The sequence below is a fragment of the Malurus melanocephalus genome, unplaced genomic scaffold (assembly GCF_030028575.1).
Source record: "Malurus melanocephalus ecotype Western Australia unplaced genomic scaffold, MMel_1.1 scaffold_90, whole genome shotgun sequence".
Classification (NCBI taxonomy): Eukaryota; Metazoa; Chordata; class Aves; order Passeriformes; family Maluridae; genus Malurus; species Malurus melanocephalus.
In genome coordinates, this window is record NW_026623322.1 from 724,377 (window position 1) to 743,404 (window position 19,028).

Below are 19,028 nucleotides of genomic sequence, written 5' to 3' on the forward strand. Positions count from 1 at the left end.
AAGCAAAACCAACACACCAATCCAACCCTCTGCCCTGTCCTGTGTTCCTCTCACAGTCACCTGCTTTTCCTGGGTGATTCCAGCCCAGAGAGTGATCTCTCTCCAGTCTCCTTGTGATAGCCCACAGGGTTCCAGGTTTCTCATTACCCAGACTGGGGCCATGTGGATATTTCTCCACTGTCCTGTGCTCGCTTCCTTAGCGCTCACTTCCTTAGCACTGCTTTTCCTGTCCTGGTTTTTCTGGTTGCTTTGTTTGTCTGTTCGTTTTTTTAATCCTTTCTCTTTAATGTTCTTTCTGACCTAGGTTTGTAGCTCACAGAGTTGTCACGAGTTCCTTTTCCCTTTTTAAAGGTATTGTTTGTGAACTCAAGCCACATGACTGTCTCAATTATCGGTGTTCTGCAAAGCTCAATAAAAGTGTGTTACCGAGTGTCTTGCTTAATGATTCCTCAGCCTCTTTTCTACCTACAAGATCTGCTTACCCAAAGTCTTGTAAACTTAACAATATTGAAAAAGGCACAASTCCAAAGGACAAGAAATAAACCAAGGTATTGAGCTCATTTCATTTTACAGGGACTAAGATAAGGTAGCCAAAATCCATGATAACAGGTAAGAGAAATATCAGTCTGAGTTAAGGAAAAAAGAGCAAACCCTCCCTAGTGAAAATACACAGATGTGGGTTTGGAGCCACTTGCTGCACAAAACAGATTAACAGTGTACTTGGTCCTTGCGATTTGCCAAAAGTGCAGCTTTTATTTACATCACAAGTGGTAATTACTTTATTGTCATGTGTTTATGGGCTGTTGTGCATACAGATATTTAGCTTTTGGTCTTAGGAAACAGAATCAGAATGTGTCTTCTGAAGCAGTTATCTTTTAAGGGTTTGAAAATATCTTTCTGAAACATGGGGAGTATTCTGACTTCTTCCATTAGAAATCACAACAACATGTTGTGGTTTTTTTATAAGATTTATTGATATTTCTCTTAAGAAGAAGTGAAAAAAAAAATTAAAAATACCCAAAAGATACRTTAATTTTACCTGAAAAAGGACAGAGAGGGTGAATGAAAGTTCCACTAGAATTCACATGTCCAAACACTGTATAAGCAGATTTTTTCCCTCCTGTCTCATCTCCTCTTTTAACCCTCTAAGGAAAACTACAAAAAATGTTGAAGACTGACAAAATACTTGCAATCACTTAACATTTCAGCATAGTGGTCTTCAGTGCACTTCCCTAAGTTGAATACCCAGTCTAGCTGTCGTAAAAATGGAATTCCTCCTTTGGGGAATGACAGGGTTGTGTTTCATGGGAGGGTGGATGATTTGACTTCCTTCAGACACAGAATCTGGTCTTTGAAAGAGCAAGCCCAATGGGTGTCGAGTACCCATTTCCACACCACATAGCAAAAATGTGCTCCAAGAACCAGCRTCCCACACTTTATCTTTCTGCCTGAAACAAGAGGTAATTAACTTTTCCCACCAGCTGCCCAGTGGTCAGTCACTTGCCATAGAGAAAAAAATGGGTCTGTATGGGCCAAGTAGCAAAATCTCTCTTTGTTTAGGCTGCTGTTACACACATCACCTCTCTTGTTTTCTTAAGTCATCGTGTTCACAACACTACTTGAGTAAAGACTGCATACAGTTTAAAAAATAAACAATATTATTTTCAGAAAAGACATTTTCAGCACCACTGGGCWCTAATTGGTTKTGATCTTTCACTGAAAACTGRTGAATGCCTGTGAATTAAAATTCCSTTTCAAAGTCAYCTTMGTGACATAGATTGGTCGTGATAGTGACCACCTAAGTGCTTTGGTCATCTTGAAATGCAGTTACATTTGTCTTATCTCCTGTCTGGGCTTTGTTTTACCYCAGAAATATTATTGAAACTTAGGCAGCTTTTTTGTGCTTCCGAAAAACCTACTTTGTGCCTGTTCGTCAAAAGCATCCCTAAGATGCAGACTCATAGTAACAATAATTTGTAAGAACAGTTATAAGAATGTCTGATGTGTATTTCATTTTTATCTAATTTTGAATACCAAAATTTTGACTATTCCTGAACAATCTAATCTGTTTCAAGTTTTTAAATAAATAAGTTTGTAATCTAATCTTTGTAATCTTTGGGGTTTCTCAGTGGTACATAAGACCTCCTCACATCTTGAAGAGCTTCAAGCATATTCTTTCAGCATACTCCCTTTTGTTTGGGACACAGAACATTCTGGGGGTGCCTAAATGTGACCCAAGCCTTTATTCATCAGGAGAGTGAGAGATTCAATTTTCAATACTGCTGGTCAGCAAGGATGACTTGGTGTTGTATAGAAGCTAAACTTTGGCTGCCAGAGCAGCAACAGGTGATAAAATAACAATAATTKTTCTCCCCTTAAGCATTTTTTTTCCCGAGGGTGGAATTTATGCTCCTGTTCACCCCATGTTTAACCACACATAATRAAATTTAACAGTGTCATGTTGTGAGACAGTGGAGCTCCTGTAAGGAAGTATTTTACACATATGAAAGTATCTTTCATATATGAAAATGAGTACAATAAAAATGAATTAATTTTCTCCACAGCATAACTATACCCTGTAACTGATATTGTAGATGTTTGATAGAGACTTCCAGAGGAAAGCAGAGAAAATAGAAAAACATATTACACAAATAAATAGAATTAGACTTTCTGATTACTTGTGCTTCGTTCTTTATCATCCTGAATGGTGTTAAATTCAGCATTTTGAACTGTTGGCCACTGCCTAAATGCTTGCAGCAAATTTTGGAGGGGGAGGGGTATCTTGTAGGGGAACTTGGAGGAGACACATCCTGGGAGCTCTGGTTAAAGATATCCAGCAAAACAGATATTCYTTCAGGACCACGAGTTTTCTATAAATTGCATTTTAAAATCACCCTGCATACTTTCCCAGCAATGGCACGGCTGCCTGACTGTTCCTGACCCAGCTACCCCAAACCCAAAGCTCATGTTTACYGCCACTCCTAAGAATGTTTCCAGTTCCTGCTCCTTTTATCAATGAAACAGATACTTTTTTTTTCCTAATAAAACTTCTGAGAGCAAAATCTTCCACAGTTTTTTGTACTTTGCCAAACTAAGTACTCCCARTTTCTAAAGAAAATTAATGCTCTATTTTTAGGTCTAATATTTTTAGTATTATTTTTATCATAAGGACTTTTCTTTCACAGTCATCTTTAGGAAGCATGAAGAAGAAGCACAAACCACCAGTTTATTGCTATTTGAGGCTCCACAAGTGCTTCCAAAATATTTTTCTACTTAYGAAACTTTTATACCACCAGAGGGAGTTCAAAGACAAATAACCAGTAAATGTACTGATTGGAAAGGAATTTCTGCTGTCAYGCCCGACACTAAGCATGCATTTTTCTACATAAGGTGTCTTTTCATCAGATTTTATTCAAATTCRTTATTCTGTGATAAACAGAAGTATAGTAAAATAGGTTTAATAAAGGTCAGCATTTTCTAGAGGTGTTATCCCAAAGCTGCTTGCCATTTTTCTGTTCCTTAATAAGCATTCCCTTCCAATGTATAGTAAGAATTCTTACCAAGAGGAAAGGGGAATAATGTCTGTATGCAGCTGAGAGCAAAGCAGGTCCTGCACATTCCCACTCCCAGTTAATCACCCTCCCAGAGGAACTGGTTTGGGGAAGCACTGGGCAGGTGACAGATATAAAGCAGAGGCAATGTCAGCAGGGAGAGGTCAACTCTCCTCCACACCATTCCTCAAACCAGGACGACTCCATGGAGCCCCACCTGCCTGTGGGCAAGGAATTGTCTCTGTATTCTGCTTCCCAGTACATTCAACAGCTGGATTTTTTTCCCCCAATTTCCCTTTTTCCTGTCCCCAGTTCCTATTATCCCCAGACTATATTTAGTGTTTCAGCTTTCAGCCCCAAGATGGCACTGGTTCTTCACTCACAAGCCATTACGGTTTTCCCAAACCAGAGTCAAAGACTAAAAAAAATGTTCTTAAGAGCTAATTTGGACACTGTTAGAAGATATGCCARAATCAATAAAAATTTGCAAGAGGAGAAAAAAAAATACTATTTTTTTAATGAGATATATTACATAGCATAAATCCATACACATTTTTAACAGATGAAGATCAATAATTTTTAACAGGTATAAGTTGGAAAAAAAGTATGCTGAAATCACAGGAGCAGTTCAGATTAAACTAGATTAAAATTCCTTTTTGCTCCCAGATTAAATTTTTTAGTTCAGACACTGGACAGATCAGTAAGGGAAGAGCTTCTCAACCAAAATCCTCAAGTCATTAAACAAAGCTGTGGATCTTCTTTAAAGAAAATATGTCCAAAATATTTTATTTTTAAGATGCATATTAAAGAAAATAAAATCTATAGGAGTCTAATAATGAGCAATTAGCTTAATAATTTAAATACCTGGCAGAATTCTCAGAAGCAGTAACTAGTACAATGGGCTTGATACAGTCAGTGTGATTTTCATAAATGAATAGCCAACAGTGTAATAGGKTTTTTTAGAACATTACAGGCTCAGGTGTTGCTAAAGCCCCCTCACAGTGTGTATTTGTGTTTCTCATAAGAAGAAAATCACACAACACACCCATGTGGCAGCAGATCCCTTTCCCRTGGGAGGAAATCTGGGCTGCACCACCTGGCACCTGATGGGTACGCACTCCTCACCTCCAGCTCTGAGGGAGTTTCTCCTGCATTGCATCCCTGCCTGCCAAGGCCCAGTCAAATCAGTAGGAAAATGTTGGAATAGTGCAGATGCTGGCTGGTGGTTGTTGTTTTCTGCTGATGCTTGGTAGCATGGAGATGCTGACCAGCCTGGGTCATTGYGGCAGACATTCACCCACCCACAGAAAATGGGCTGCACAAGAGAATTTGCAATCTAACAGAGACAGGCACTATTTCTGGGAACACTGGAGGGTCTAGGTTCTCTCCTGGAAAACAGGGAGGACCATGAGCCTGCTTGCCTCCTTGTTTCAGGAGAGACTTGTATTTCCCAAGGTGTACTTTTCACCTCTGCATTAGATTCACTTAAAACTGAACCCAAAAAAACTGCACATGGGCTTTTATGCCTCACTCGCTGAAGCTGTGTTATRAAATGGATCTTTAGCTGGAGAAATAACAAGGCTGATTTCTGGTTGGCATAGTGACACAGCAGCAGTATGYTATATAAAACTATCATGTGATTTATATTAGGTACCTATAGAAACTATTGTCTTCATGTCTTGTGGGCCTTGGAGTTTGGCACTTTTGCTGTGTGATGAACTAAAGCTACTCAGCTATCAGCAAGAGTCGATGTGGCAGATCWTTGTTGGTTTTCATACTTACCTGATGTACTTGCTCTTTCACAGAGGCTACGTGTGGTAAAAAGAGAATACCAAAATGCTAAATATCTCCTCAAAAACTGCTACTCAAAAAAAGCTCAGAGTAAACTTCAAATCTGYTGACAAAATTTCTTAGTGTGATGAAGAGTTCTGCTGAATCTTACTTCAACTCCACTGAAAACAAAAATACATCAAGAAATATCATCCTGATAAGTTAATYCTGGTATAAGTAACTTAGAACATAGTTCAATAAACCAAGCCAAACCAGAGCATATGACGAAAACCAATGCAGAAATCACTTTAATAGGCCCTGTTGTAGTTAGCTAGCATATTTTGAATTTCTTCTTATTCAAGGCTGATTAAATCTGAGATTACCAAGTTCCATCTCTTTGTGAGTAGGTAATAAATGATGTGGCCCTCATGGCTATACTACGCAATTAATTTTTTCCATGTTTTCAAGAACTATTTCCACTGAGTCACAGCACTACAGCTGGAAACATCCGAGAAAAAAATTAATATCCATTGTAAAATGCTGGAACAAATCTATTATTTGAGAGTTGCCATTCTGGATCAAACTATTGGTCTCTTATGTCAAGTAGTCTATTTTTAATGGATCACATATTATGTTTCTTGGCATGGTGATGTACAGCTGTTTTCAAGGACATTATTACACAATGTGTGTGGGCAGGTGGCAAACACTGCTACCTGTCAGAATGAAATGTAGCAAGGCAGAAATGGAGAACGTTTACAATTTTTTTTATTATTTGTACAATGAGAGCATGCAGCAGGCCAAGTAGGATTCTCTTGGGCTGGGCATTCTGCAAAACATTGGCAAAAAAAGTTTGATCATAAATAAAATTAAATCTAGTCTCTTTAAGACAAGGAAATAAGTGTGCAAAGGAAGAAGTTCTAAAGCACCTTAAGGGTAGGAAAAGCAGACCAAATTCAGAAATTATGGATAAACTTAGATTTCTTTCCAAAGTATGGCCTGAAAATTGAGAAGAGAAATTACAGAAGAGAGGACAGATGGTCTCTGTCAAGTTAGAACAGGTGAGCAGATGACTCTACTTGCTCTATGTCAACAGGAGGGCCCAATTTCATTCACCAGTTATTTCTGCTCATGGGGGGAATGTGTTCCATCCACTCACCAGCTGATATAGCAGGGATGGATAAGAAATTCCTAAAGCAAGGATGAATACCTATTCTAGTTTATCATAGCATTTGAAAGAGAAACAGAGTTATATATGATGCCATTATTCATCCAATATGTGACTTTATTATCAGCACCTACGTGCTACATTCAATTAACTCTTCAAAACAATTCTACAGTTAAGACAGATCTCACATACTGCTGTGGGGGAGGCCAGGTTCTGCTGATTTTCCTCAAGTTCAGACATTGCTCACCGAGGATAAGCCAGGACCTTCTTTTCCTTCTTTGTTTACCTCTGTCCCATCAGCCATACCCCATCAATCTCTCTTTCCAAGCTCACAGCTAYTCTGCAAAACTAACCTCTACTTTTCAGGGTCTTTAACATGTCCCTATCAGACAGCCAGACTTCACTGTGCATTTCCTCTTGTTTTCTGAACTGCCTCAACCAAGTTTAAGCTACCACTGAAATGGAATGAAAGTAACACATTCTTTACTGAAGTGTCAGCTGTTCTTCTGTTCCTCCCTTGTCTGCTTTTAGGAGGCTCCAGCACTCTGCACAACAATGCCTCCCACTGCTTCTGCAAGAGGAATTTGTCATCCATGGTGTGCTGCAAAAGCTTTCAGGAACTGCAATCCACCTGCTAAGAAGCACACACCTGTCAGGGGCCACGAAGAAAAGAAAAGAAAAGAAAAGCAGCAGCAATGTTAACTCTTAGAGGATGGAAAAAGAAAATGTGGAGTAAACGAATAACTGCTTCCTTTGCTGTTCAAATGTGTTTGTACTCAGAAAAACATCTTGTGACAATTTGTTAAAAGAGAATCTGACCCAAAGTTAGCTGATATTTATAGGAATGGGGAGAAGAGTGGCTCTCAGATGCTCCCATGCTGGGGATGCTGCACGATAAGGAACACAAGGAAATTCTCAGACAAGGATTATGAACCTCCTTAACACACAATGGKAAAATGACCAGATGCTATACTTGCAATTATATAAAAAAAAGTAATTACCAAACATATAAATAAATGAAGAAATTTCTGACATTAAATGAGGACATTTTGGATTTAACCATGTAATTTCCTTTTAACGAAATTGCAGAGAAAAAAAAAGAATGCTATGAACAAAAGATGTGGCCAARCACTAAAAGCTATAATACTGATACATACAAGGAATCAGCCAATCTAAATAATTTACCAAACTAATGAAAATCACCCAAACCTTACATAACATTTCCAACTACTTTCCCAGAAATTTTATTGCAATGAATAGGTCCAACAGCTATGTCTTCACCACTGTTCATAGTACAGTTAATTCAATTGCTCCAAAGTTAAATTACAGAGTTGTTAACTCCATTTGAATTTATTTTCTAGCAGAAAATTTAACTGGGCAATATTTTACTATTATTAAACAAAAAATCTGATTGACAGTTTTGGTGTTTTTATTGCACATTGTGTATGTAGAACTGTGGCTACAATATGCTAAGTAGAAAACTGCAGCTAAAAATGAATTTTCTGCATATTTGGAACTCTGCTTACAAAAATTAAAGGTAATTGCAAATGCCTGGGAAATTTATGTGCTGTGTAATTACAAAGTGCTAGAAGCACAATCATAGACTTGCTAATAAGCTTTTCATTTCCTTCCCTCTTATAAATTGCTTCATCTTAGATGATTTATTTATTTTTTTCCTAACAACAGAAGGTTTTCCAAAATGAGGATTTCTATAGAGCTTTGCTATTTGTCTTGCAAGGGAATAAGTTTCCAGGAACTGTTTATATTCAGCAATAAGCTCTTACATAATATTGTTTTTAATAGAGTAAATTTATGAAAACCTCCTAGAGCACTTTGGTCCTGTGAAAATTAAATCAGAGCTGTTCATGATATTCCAGTTCTTGGAATCAAATGTGGCTTGGAGGGGAAAAAAACACAACCAACAAAACAAACAAACAAACTAAACAAAAAACAAAAAAAAAATCCCAAACAAAACCAAACAAAAGTCCTGCTTCACTGAAATGCAAAAGGAGGAATTACAAGGTAAATTACATTTCATAACAAAACTTTCACAGCTATAAAAAATAGACAAGTGTTGGAAATTTAAGACTGGAAAAAGAAAGCCTTGTCTTCCTTGGGTTCAGTTGCCATCTGAAACTAATCTGACACACCTATTTCCMATGAAAATCCTAGTCAAACAGTGTTTTGATTTTTTTTTCTTCTGCACAGGTCAGTAATTTTTAAAATATGCTAAACTGGAGCAACAACACAAACAAAACTTAATTCTGAGAATGTGATAGAAGAGTTAATTTTTATTATCCCTCTTAGGAGAGACAGCTACTCAAAATTTAGTGAGCTGGGAATGGAGATATGCATGCCAAAAATCTAATGCAGAATATGTCATAAAATTATGACTACTGTGAAGTACATTTCAAAGCAGAAGTGTTGTTCAGGGTTGTCAAAGTAGAAATAAATATATTAAAAAGTCTACTGACATGCTTTGATGGAGGTCTGTCCAAATTTTGAGGTAGCTTTTGTCATCCTCTGTCAACTAACTCCTCAGGGGGGGATTCTGCCTGAAAATACCATTACCTGACCCATATTTTAGCAACCTGCTTTAGCTGAGCTGAAGATGGAAATGTCTCAACTGTATGTTCTTAAAGTAAAAGCTGAGGAATCATCTGAGTTATCAGAAACCCTGAGCAGGAAAAAATGGTCTTTGCACTGTCAGAAAGACAGTGCAAGTCACATTAAGGCTGTTACAAGTAGATTACTCACCATTTATATCAGGATGTTCACCTTCAAGAGGAAATATTTTCTCATTAAACTTTCCAAGAAACAGCATTTTATGCAAGTAGATGGATGCTGGAAACAGTTTTTCTTTAGGAAAAAGCTAATTCTGTGTTATTTGAAGTAAATACTATCAAGATTCTAATAATGTTTTGTATTATATATGTTTAGTTTCACCCAGGTAGATCATCCCACAATTATGCAGGTTATAGATTATCTCAGTGATCCCGTCAATAGTTCTGTAACAACACATTATCTCAATGAAAGAGATTATCTAACCCACAAAATTATGCCCTTATTTTTAATGGAAATGGTTTGCCTTCTGAGGGAGCTTTGCCAGGAGTTAAAACATCAAATTTTTGTATCTATTWCATTGATCTACAACTCTTTAGCAAATGAATTACACACATAATCTATGAGCACTCAAGATATCACTTGAGTGATATCTTTTATTTCACATTTTCTTTTGTTCCACTCTTCAGATTTATTCTGATACATCTTTTCCTTCCACAGAGCTGATCCTCCTTCAAATTCCTGCTTATTGCCACTGCTATAACTTAGAGATACTTCTGCCTATAAAATACTCTTTTTTTGATTTTGCTTTTTTGTGCAGGATCAAAAAATCAGTTTCCATATGGATTAACTCACCCCCAAAAAATTATGCTTATTTTTGTTGTTGGACTTAATTTTATTATAGAGCTCTGATGATGCAGAAATAACAGCATAAACACAGGAAATTTTTATGTGTACATGTGCAGTGTGGCAGCTTAATTTCTGTAATGTTCAGGTGAGAATTGAAATTGTGTGAAGCACAATCTCAGTCTCAGCCCATTATTAAGAAGGATCACCAAAATAACCCATGAAACAGGCCACAGGGAAGCATTGTAATGAGTGCCTCTACCACACAGAGAGCCCCAATCTTCACCAGTGTACGAGAAATAGCACTCCTGAGAAGTTTTGCTCAAATCCTGGGAGCAGGGTGCTGCTGTCCTTTTAAATCACAGTTTGGTACATATCCTATGAGACTCTGCCCACTTTAGCTCTTCGTGCATTTCCTGAAAGTTTCTTTCGGGCCACAAGACCTACTCATCAATGGCCTTGTTTTTTCACTGGCTTCTCCACTTCTGCACCCACAAAGACTTTCAGTGGAGAGGAGAATGCAGAAAAAAAAATGTTATGTTGGCTATGTGTTGTTATTCTTGCTATGCAAAATATGGAAAAGAAAAACAYGGAAGAAGGAAATTCATGCTCTTTTCAAATCCTGCCAAAAAATATACCAACAGCATCAATCTCAAACTGGATCTTAGGAAGTCTAAGTTTTTCAGCAAACTGGAAAAACAGCAAAGAGAAACACCATCAAGTCCAGATGGATTCAAGTCTTTTGTTTTGATGYCATTGTAGTATTTAAATTAATGTCAATTTGTGTAAGTTAGATTCTCTGATCCTTCAATGTAACTGAGAACCCACATTTTTGAGTACAATTGAAAACCAGAAAGTTGTCTTAAGCTTTTAGTCATTGAGCAAAAATGAAAACTTGGCCTTATATTAAACCAGGCAGAAAATCAGCTGATCAGAGGCTTGTCAGGGTGGCCTCCAGGTAAACTATCCCTTCACAGTATGGATCCTTGCCCTTCAAAGAGAAGAGGAGCTGAGCTAAGGTACTGCCCAGAATATTAGATTTTCTCAAAACCACATTTGTGAGGACCCCTGCCAGCCAGCACAAAGTTTATAAATTGCAAAATTTTTGGCTGCTTGTGTAGGAATGGAAAGGGAACAGATATCAAAGGAATTAAGATATGGAAATGATATTTTTAATGCAGTATGAATGTTGACAGTTCAGGGGAGATTTTAGCAGTCTCCCTGGGAAAAGGTTTGTGTTTCTCATTGTAGTGAAGATGAGCAAGTTTCATTATGGAACAAAACAGATCTTCTTAATCCAAGATATATCTCTAGCCCACCAGTGTTTCAGTCTTCTAACCTGCTGAGCTGTGATTTTTCTGCTGTAAATCAAAGCTGTTTAAAGCTCACTAGTCCAAAAGTTAACCCCCCCCCCCCAAAAAAAAAAAAACAACAGATTATTTGATTTGAAAGACAACAGTTATTTGGCATGATCTGAAATATTCATGCACTGAGTTTAGCAGCTGAATTCAAAAGCTGTCCCACCACTGAAGAAGATAAGTAACCAGAAGCTAAGGAGCATGGAACAGTTACTTTAAATATCTTCAAGAGTGTTTCTATAGCATCTGTTTGTAAGGGCCAAGGTTTCAAATAAATTTTTGCTATCTTTTTCAGTTTTGATAAGACAGATCTCCATATTCACTCCTTTAATAGGAATTAGATGGATTTATGGTAGTACTGGTAGGCAATTGTATTCCTCCATTTTTTTTTTTTTTATAAGACATACTTCCTTGTAAGCAAAGCATCCCTACTACCTCCACGTTTGTTTGCCTCCTCACTTTAAAGTCTGGAAGTGAATTCTGAAATTTAGGGTGGCTTTTTGCAGTCCAATTTTAATATAAAAATAGGCCTAAAATAAAAAGATATTCTTCCTTTGAGCTCCTCTGCTACCTTTTAGAGTCTTCACTTCTTGTTCCTACCTGAGCCCTTTGCAATACTTCAGATAGAGCAAGTGTAAAACAATCTCTCCACACAGGTACATCAGCGTCAGGTTCTCAGAAGGAATCTGTTAAACAGAATTTAAACACTGAAGAGTTAATGGGAAATGCCCTTTACTCGTTAGTGGGTTCCTCATTAGTGTGAGTTCATGGCAGTTTCAAGAGGACAGTGGTGTTTTTAGAGAATCTGAGTCTATTAGATTCAAGCCACACATTTAGCTACAGTCACATAACCTCAAATTCATTTTACTGCACTACAGCTGATAATCACCTTTTTCTTGTGGCACAGGCAGTACCACTGASGAGTTTTAAAAGACTGAGATATAATAATTAGTCTCTAGTTCAAGCTTTTAACACCAATCACCAAGGGTACAGGCTATTTGGCAAATGGATGAAGACACAGTCATTCCACTAAAAGGAATATTTTCAACTTTGTTCACTGTCTTGTGCAGATAATGTTCTGCAAGGTACAAATTCTAAAGCCTAGAATTCTCATTTGTAACCTCATGATGATCACCGACAGCTTCTTCATGGCATAAAGAAATCAGCATTTCTCAAGTTACCTCCAGGGAGGATTTTCTTCTYTTTTTTTTTCCTTCTAGTTTGGTTTTCCAGATTAGAAAATCTCCCCCTTTTGAAAGCTCCRGTAATGTATTTTGTTGGCAATTTCCACCTAAGAACTAAAAACAAAGTCCATCAGATTTAAGTTCAAAATGAACAGCATTGAAACCCAGTTATTTTGAGAAGGAGGGGGAGAAAAAAGCACTCATAACYAAAATTTATGTAGAGAGGAAAGCTTGTGTATCAGAACTGCCAAGTGATCACTGCTTGGAATTGGTGATCCTTCCTAAATGAGGATGTGGACGACAGCGGGGGAGAATGTTWTTTAGTTACTCATGGCAGTGTTGTCTCCTCTCCTTTAAGGGGCCATGGTTTTGAATTCCTGCCTTTAATGTGCATTTTTTTCTTCAGTGACTAATCAGCATGGATAAAGTTGGACCACAGAATTAAAATCATCTTGTTAGCTGACAAACTTTCTGCCATCTTCCTTGCGCACCCTTGCAGTGCTTCCCAAACCTTGCCCTCCTTTCACCTCCCTGCTGCTGTTCATCCATTCCTCCCTTTCCCTGGCTTGTTTGACAAAGGAGATAACTTCATTAAGCACAAATGAACCTCCTGGTATTGATGCTTTGGTGTCAGCAGATGCCTAAATTACCTGGACACGCTGTTGGCTGAGTGCCACCTCTTGAGAGCCTTTGGAACGTGATCAGGGACAGGAGAGGAAGGAGCACCAGGACACCCTGGTGCCAGCAGAGTGTTCACAGCCTAACCTAAGTGACAATGGGGGTAAGACATTCTCATGTACAACAGGCTAGAAGGAAAAGGGAAGAATTAAAGGACTGAGAAGAGTCAGCAGTATTTCCTGTGTTGTATTTCAGGTCACAGAGTTGAATAAAGCAGAGAGAAAAGATGAAAGAAAAGTACAAGCCCCATCACCTTTCTGCSTTCTCCCTCCTGCAGGCAGAGCGCCTCCTTCCAAACTCTAGGCAAGTTGCTATGGAAACCATCAGCATGGCTACAAAAATAGGGAGGAATTATAGATTTCACCCATATATACATTATTTAATTTCATTCTTAAAAAAGAAATGACACAAGGTGGCAGACCCTGGGACAGTTTCACCCTGGGACAGTTTCACCCTGGGGAAGAAATGACCCCCTGCAGATGGGATCTTAGCTGACCATCAACCCTTTGGCCAAGGTCACCCAAAAGAAAAGCACATCAGCAAACTCTGCCTTTCCTCATCTGAGAACAGTTTCTGCAAGATGCCCATCATCGACTTCCATTTGTTTGTTTTGTTGAACTCATGTAACCTGCCAAGAGAAGAGTCACATTGCTCCTTTCCTCCTGATTTGCATCTTGCCAGAGCATTAAGAATTTATTCCCCTGTGTAAGCAAAGATGTTTGGGGGCCACTTCAGCACTGGCAGCTCTCTAAGACGGCTCTGGGCACAGATGACTCTGCCTCAGACTTAGCTATCTGAAAAKCAACAGTGCAGAAAAAGGAAATTAGAGAGTAAAAAGAGCAACATTTCACTGGGGCTTTCAAACAACAAGCCTTGGCATTTCTCTTGACCCTCTGAGAGCTTAAAATACTCCTACATTGTTTAATAAATTGAAGGGAAAAAAAAGACAAAAAAAACATTGTGTACACAAGGAGAGATGTAGAAGGAGAGAGAGGGTGAGGAACACTTAATTGTTCCTGAGTTTTACTTCACTGTCTTAAAATTAAAATACACTTCACYCATGCTGAGCAACCACTTCAGAAATCCACTGCAACTCAAGATGGAGGGAGCAAACTGGAAGATTCAAGCCAKATGACTTTGCAAGTTGCATTAAAASAGTYCTAGATAGAGAAGTTGGGGCAACCTGACCAGAACCTGTGCCTTCTTTTTTGTYTTCTTTTTTCCCTTCAAAATGACARAAATTAGTSCCAACCAGCAAAAACTGAGGGGTATTCTGTAACTAATTTAGCATCTTCTTAGTTCTCTCTACCATGTTTGTTTTTTACCACTCCCTCTGTCCTGCTCCATTGAAATGCAAAAAGAAGGAATTAGGAGATAAATCRCATTTCATKAYAAAACTYCCAAARMTATAAAAAATAGRCAAGCATTGTAAGTTTAGGACTGRAAAAAGAAAGCCTTGTCTTCCTAGGCCCCAAACCACTAAACACTCATCTAGTCATAAGCACATGAGTAATTTAAGTGAGCTCTTGGATTCAAGCCAACAGATAAATGTTAAATGTGTGCCTGGCCCAGCCAATGCACACAATCTGGTTTTAAATGTGACATTTACATATATATATATCTTTTGCAGTCAGGGAAACCAGGAAAGCTGTTTATAAACCAGAACATAAGGCTAAAATCGTGATTAAAATTGTCCTGAAAGTCTCTCTGGTGATAATGTGAAGCATTGTATAATTTYGTTTGCAAAGGCTTGAAAAAAACAAATATTAATGCAATTTACATTTAGCTCGCTTTCCACTAAATATCACATGCAGACAAGCTATGAAGAGYAAAACAAACAGATTCTATGCACAACAGAAAATTTCATAACAACTAAAATCCATGGGGTGTCGTCTAGTGTTACCTTTTTCAGAGGTATTGRAAGACAGCTGTGAGTTAAAATTATAGTTTAATTTGCATTAATGTATCTTCACAAAAATCACAAAAAGAGGAGAGAATCTTAGCTTTTTTTTAATTGAAGTTCAAGGGAGGGGAAAAAAAGAGGATGTTTTACTCTGCAAGGAAAATAATTGTTCCAGTTTGACAGGAAAATTGAACTTCATTGACGATGAACGAATTTAATGTTTCCAGACTCGAGTATTTTTCAGGCTTAACTGTCAGATAATAAAATAAAGTTCAGCATTCTGTGGCTTAGATAACATGTTCATAATTTCATGCATATGTTTTCTGAAATCCAGGCAAAGATAGAGATTAATAAACAGAGATGCTTCAGTATTACCACAACATTAAAGAGAAGGAACTCATCCTACATCCTTTGAACATAGCACTAGACTTATCTTGTGGCAAATTTGTCTCAGTGGGACTTATTTTTTCATGGCACTCATAAATTTGAAGAGGCTGCTCAATAGTATTTAGCAAATCTCATTGATGTCTTTGCAGGGAACTCGGGCAGGCCCTGAGTTAGGTCTTTAATGGACTTTATGTCCATTATTGCTGATGCTGACCTTTACATATCTCATCCTATGGGAAATCTGGTTACACACTGGGGGTCCCTTCACACTCCCCATGAGATCAGGCAGATCACAGGAGATGGGATGGAGACACTGACATAAGCCTTTGGGAAGAAGGGAATGATTAATCTGGCTTACTGGTACTCAGCTTCCACACTTTACAACACACAACTCTGAGCCATCTCTGCTCATGTTTCCTACACAATTAATATTTTTCAAAATCAACATGGAGGCAGACACTTTCTTCCAAAGATGACTGTGGCACCCGTTCCTCCCTAAACCAGCAGCCAAGTGGAAAGAGTTTAAGAAGAAAATAGATGAAGTGCWAGCAGTCAAGTTCGATGTTCACATTCTCCAGGATTCTCTTGTCATCACAAAAGTTTTGCAAGTCTGAGGACATCATTAAACACACGACAAATCATTGGTGCTCAATGCCACGTGAAGGATTTCCAGTTTATGTCCCCAGCACACAGAGTAGCTCAAGGTGCAAACTGGGCCACCATGTTTCTTCCTCCTCATGTGACATTAAGATACCCTRCCAAGACATCAAAAAGATTATGAAGCAAGATTGCCATGGAATATCAGAAAGGTAACTCTGAAAGAGATATCCAAACACCACATCTCAGCATTGGGGGATCCTTTAGGAAGCCATTCCGAAAGAATGTGCTCCCTGTGTTTTTTCTCCACATCCCTCCATCTTTGTTCTAGGGTAAAAGAATAGCTCTTCCCCTCACCGGGGAACAGAACTCCCAGAAGATCACTGCAAAGGCCAAACCCTTGATATTGCTCTGGCTGGAAAGCCAGTAGGTCAGGCTCACTTCAGAAAAGGGACAGACCCTTGTCAAAGACGAGAGGTTGGAGAATTTTTGATTCTTTGTTTTCCAATCTCCCTTTCTTGAAGAATGGTTTTAGAATTGCTAGAGTTTGCCAGTGCAACGCCCTTGCATGACTTACAGATAAATGTAAATTCATGTTATACATGAACACATGAATACATGTATAGTTTCTCCTCTAGCACCCATCGGCACAAGTCTTTTCTGAAGAAGCAAAGAAATGAGATGCACATTAGCAGATTGAAATGGGTTCTAGGAAGACGTTTTTACCTACAGTTTTTCACACATTACCAAAACAAGGAGCCCTCCAGCCCCCAGGAACTCCGCATTTTCTCAAGTTCCTCCTTGGAACGCCGCACACATCAAAACCCTGCTGCTGTGGAGGTAGATAACATCACATTATCTCTCAAAAAAAAAAAAATAAACCCTAGAGTTTGCTCAGCACAAGTTATTGTTCTGCACAAGTTACCCAGGGGAGTCTTTATGTAATTATTTATACACTTCTGTCCTACACTTGACTCCCTTACACCTTAGATGTGCTCCATATATGCTGACAGCTTTCATCCCAGCTCAGTCTCTGAGCTCTGCAGCTGTGAGAAAAGTGAGCAAAGGTGAAAACATTTTCAGTGACTATCGATGTCCAAACCATCCATCTGGACAGGGAACAGTCCCCCTTTGGTGGTGAAGATGGCCACTCCTGAACTTCATGTCTGTAACTGTGTGAAGCACAGCTCAGCACTATGCTAGGTTTGTCTCTTTCTGGAAGTGTGAGACTAGCAGTGTCACCACCTCAGGACATCTGTCCTGGCAGCTTGATTCCACACCTGCTCATCACAAGGAAGTCCATGATGTTCTCCTCAGACTGCCTGCTGTGACAAGCAGTGAGGATTTTTGTCACAATGTGTTAATGCACCATGACCCTGACATGAGAGCAGCTTGGTCTTCTGCCTTCACAGCAGCTCCTCAATCCTGATGGACCTTGAAGCATGATTGAGGTGAGAGCTTTCCTCACAGACTMCCAAGAATCACAATGTGAAGGGTTGCAAAGATATAATTCTTTAAAGCTGCWCATTTTAAATTTTTCTCTGCTAGCACTTAAATGTCACCTCTGCTCTAACCCCAAAGAAAATCTCATTTACTCTATTGAAGTCACTAAATATTATCAGAGAAGCAATATGACAGAGTTTACAGCCAGCTGGCATTTCTATTCACCGATCTGCTTTAAAGCATGAACTACCAATAGGTATCAGTAAAGAAAAAAAATCAAATTTAACARAGAAAAATATGTAACTATAAAGCCTTTTTCACACAAGCAAAGTTTTTCAGCAACATGAGACAGCAGAAGTGATAGCTTATATGGTGAACTGCTACGCTCTTGGAAAACTATCCCTGACATTTCCAAAAAAACAAAAATGAAACAAAACAAAAAAAACCCAACAGAAAACAAACAAACAAACAAAAGAATACCAAATAAAACAAAACCAAAAACCAAACCAACAAACAAACAAAACCAACTCCCCCCTCACACATGTGCACATACTGAAATGTCACTGTAAATACCATTAAGGGCTTCTATGGGTCACCTGTAGGGAAAATTCAGACTCAAAAGTCTCACTTAGGACTTAAAAGTTTCACTGAGCTTTAAAGAAATGTTTCTATGGCTTCATCAGTTTTTGCAAGTTTAAGAYGATGAACAACAGATTCTCTGTGACTAAAATAGCAAAGCAATCCACTACTGTATATTCAGTTTATGGCATGTCATAAAAACTTGACAGGTTTCAACACAGCCCACCGCACTCAACAAGTGACTCTTTGCCTGCAAATTCTGAACATCCTTCCATGAGATTTTCAATTTCAGTTGCAGTCCAAAGAACAGCAGAATGTGACCTGGGAAGGAATATCTGGCATATGAAGGGTTCTGTCCCTGTTCGTAGGTTTAATTAATGAATAATAAAAAAATTTGGGATTTTTTTCTCTTATTTTTGAACCATAATCATGTAATTTTTAACTTCTAAAAGAGCACAAAAACAAGTYGAGTCCCCAAAATTTCGTTTTAACTCAGTATGCTTAAAATACTGTGAAGCCATGTATTTGCAAACATTCGTCTCTGAAAAAAAGATTGTTTCTCTGCACAGTTATTGGTCAGATACATCAAAACYGCAGTGCCTTTGAGATATTTTTTCATGTCATAAGGTGGACTACAAATATACAAGTGCATTCACGCAGGTGACACAAGAATTCTGCACCTGAAACAGCGACCAGCTGGACAAAACCTCCCAAAGTGGGGATTAAACATTATTTCTGACAAAGCTTTTGGGTTTATTTTGATTTAAAGCTATGTGATTTACCCATACAGCTCAGGAGTGCATCTAAATAACTGAAACTTTTATCTCAATTACTTCAAGTTGTTTTTGTTTTTTGGTTTTTTTTTTTAGCCAGGACATTTGTTTGTCAACTCTTTGCAAGAGAAGGAAGAATGGTTCCTTTTCACAAACAAGAATGAACACATTAACAAAGTACAAGTAAGATCTTGTTTCATTTTTACTTATGATTATTCTTTGTATGGTAGTA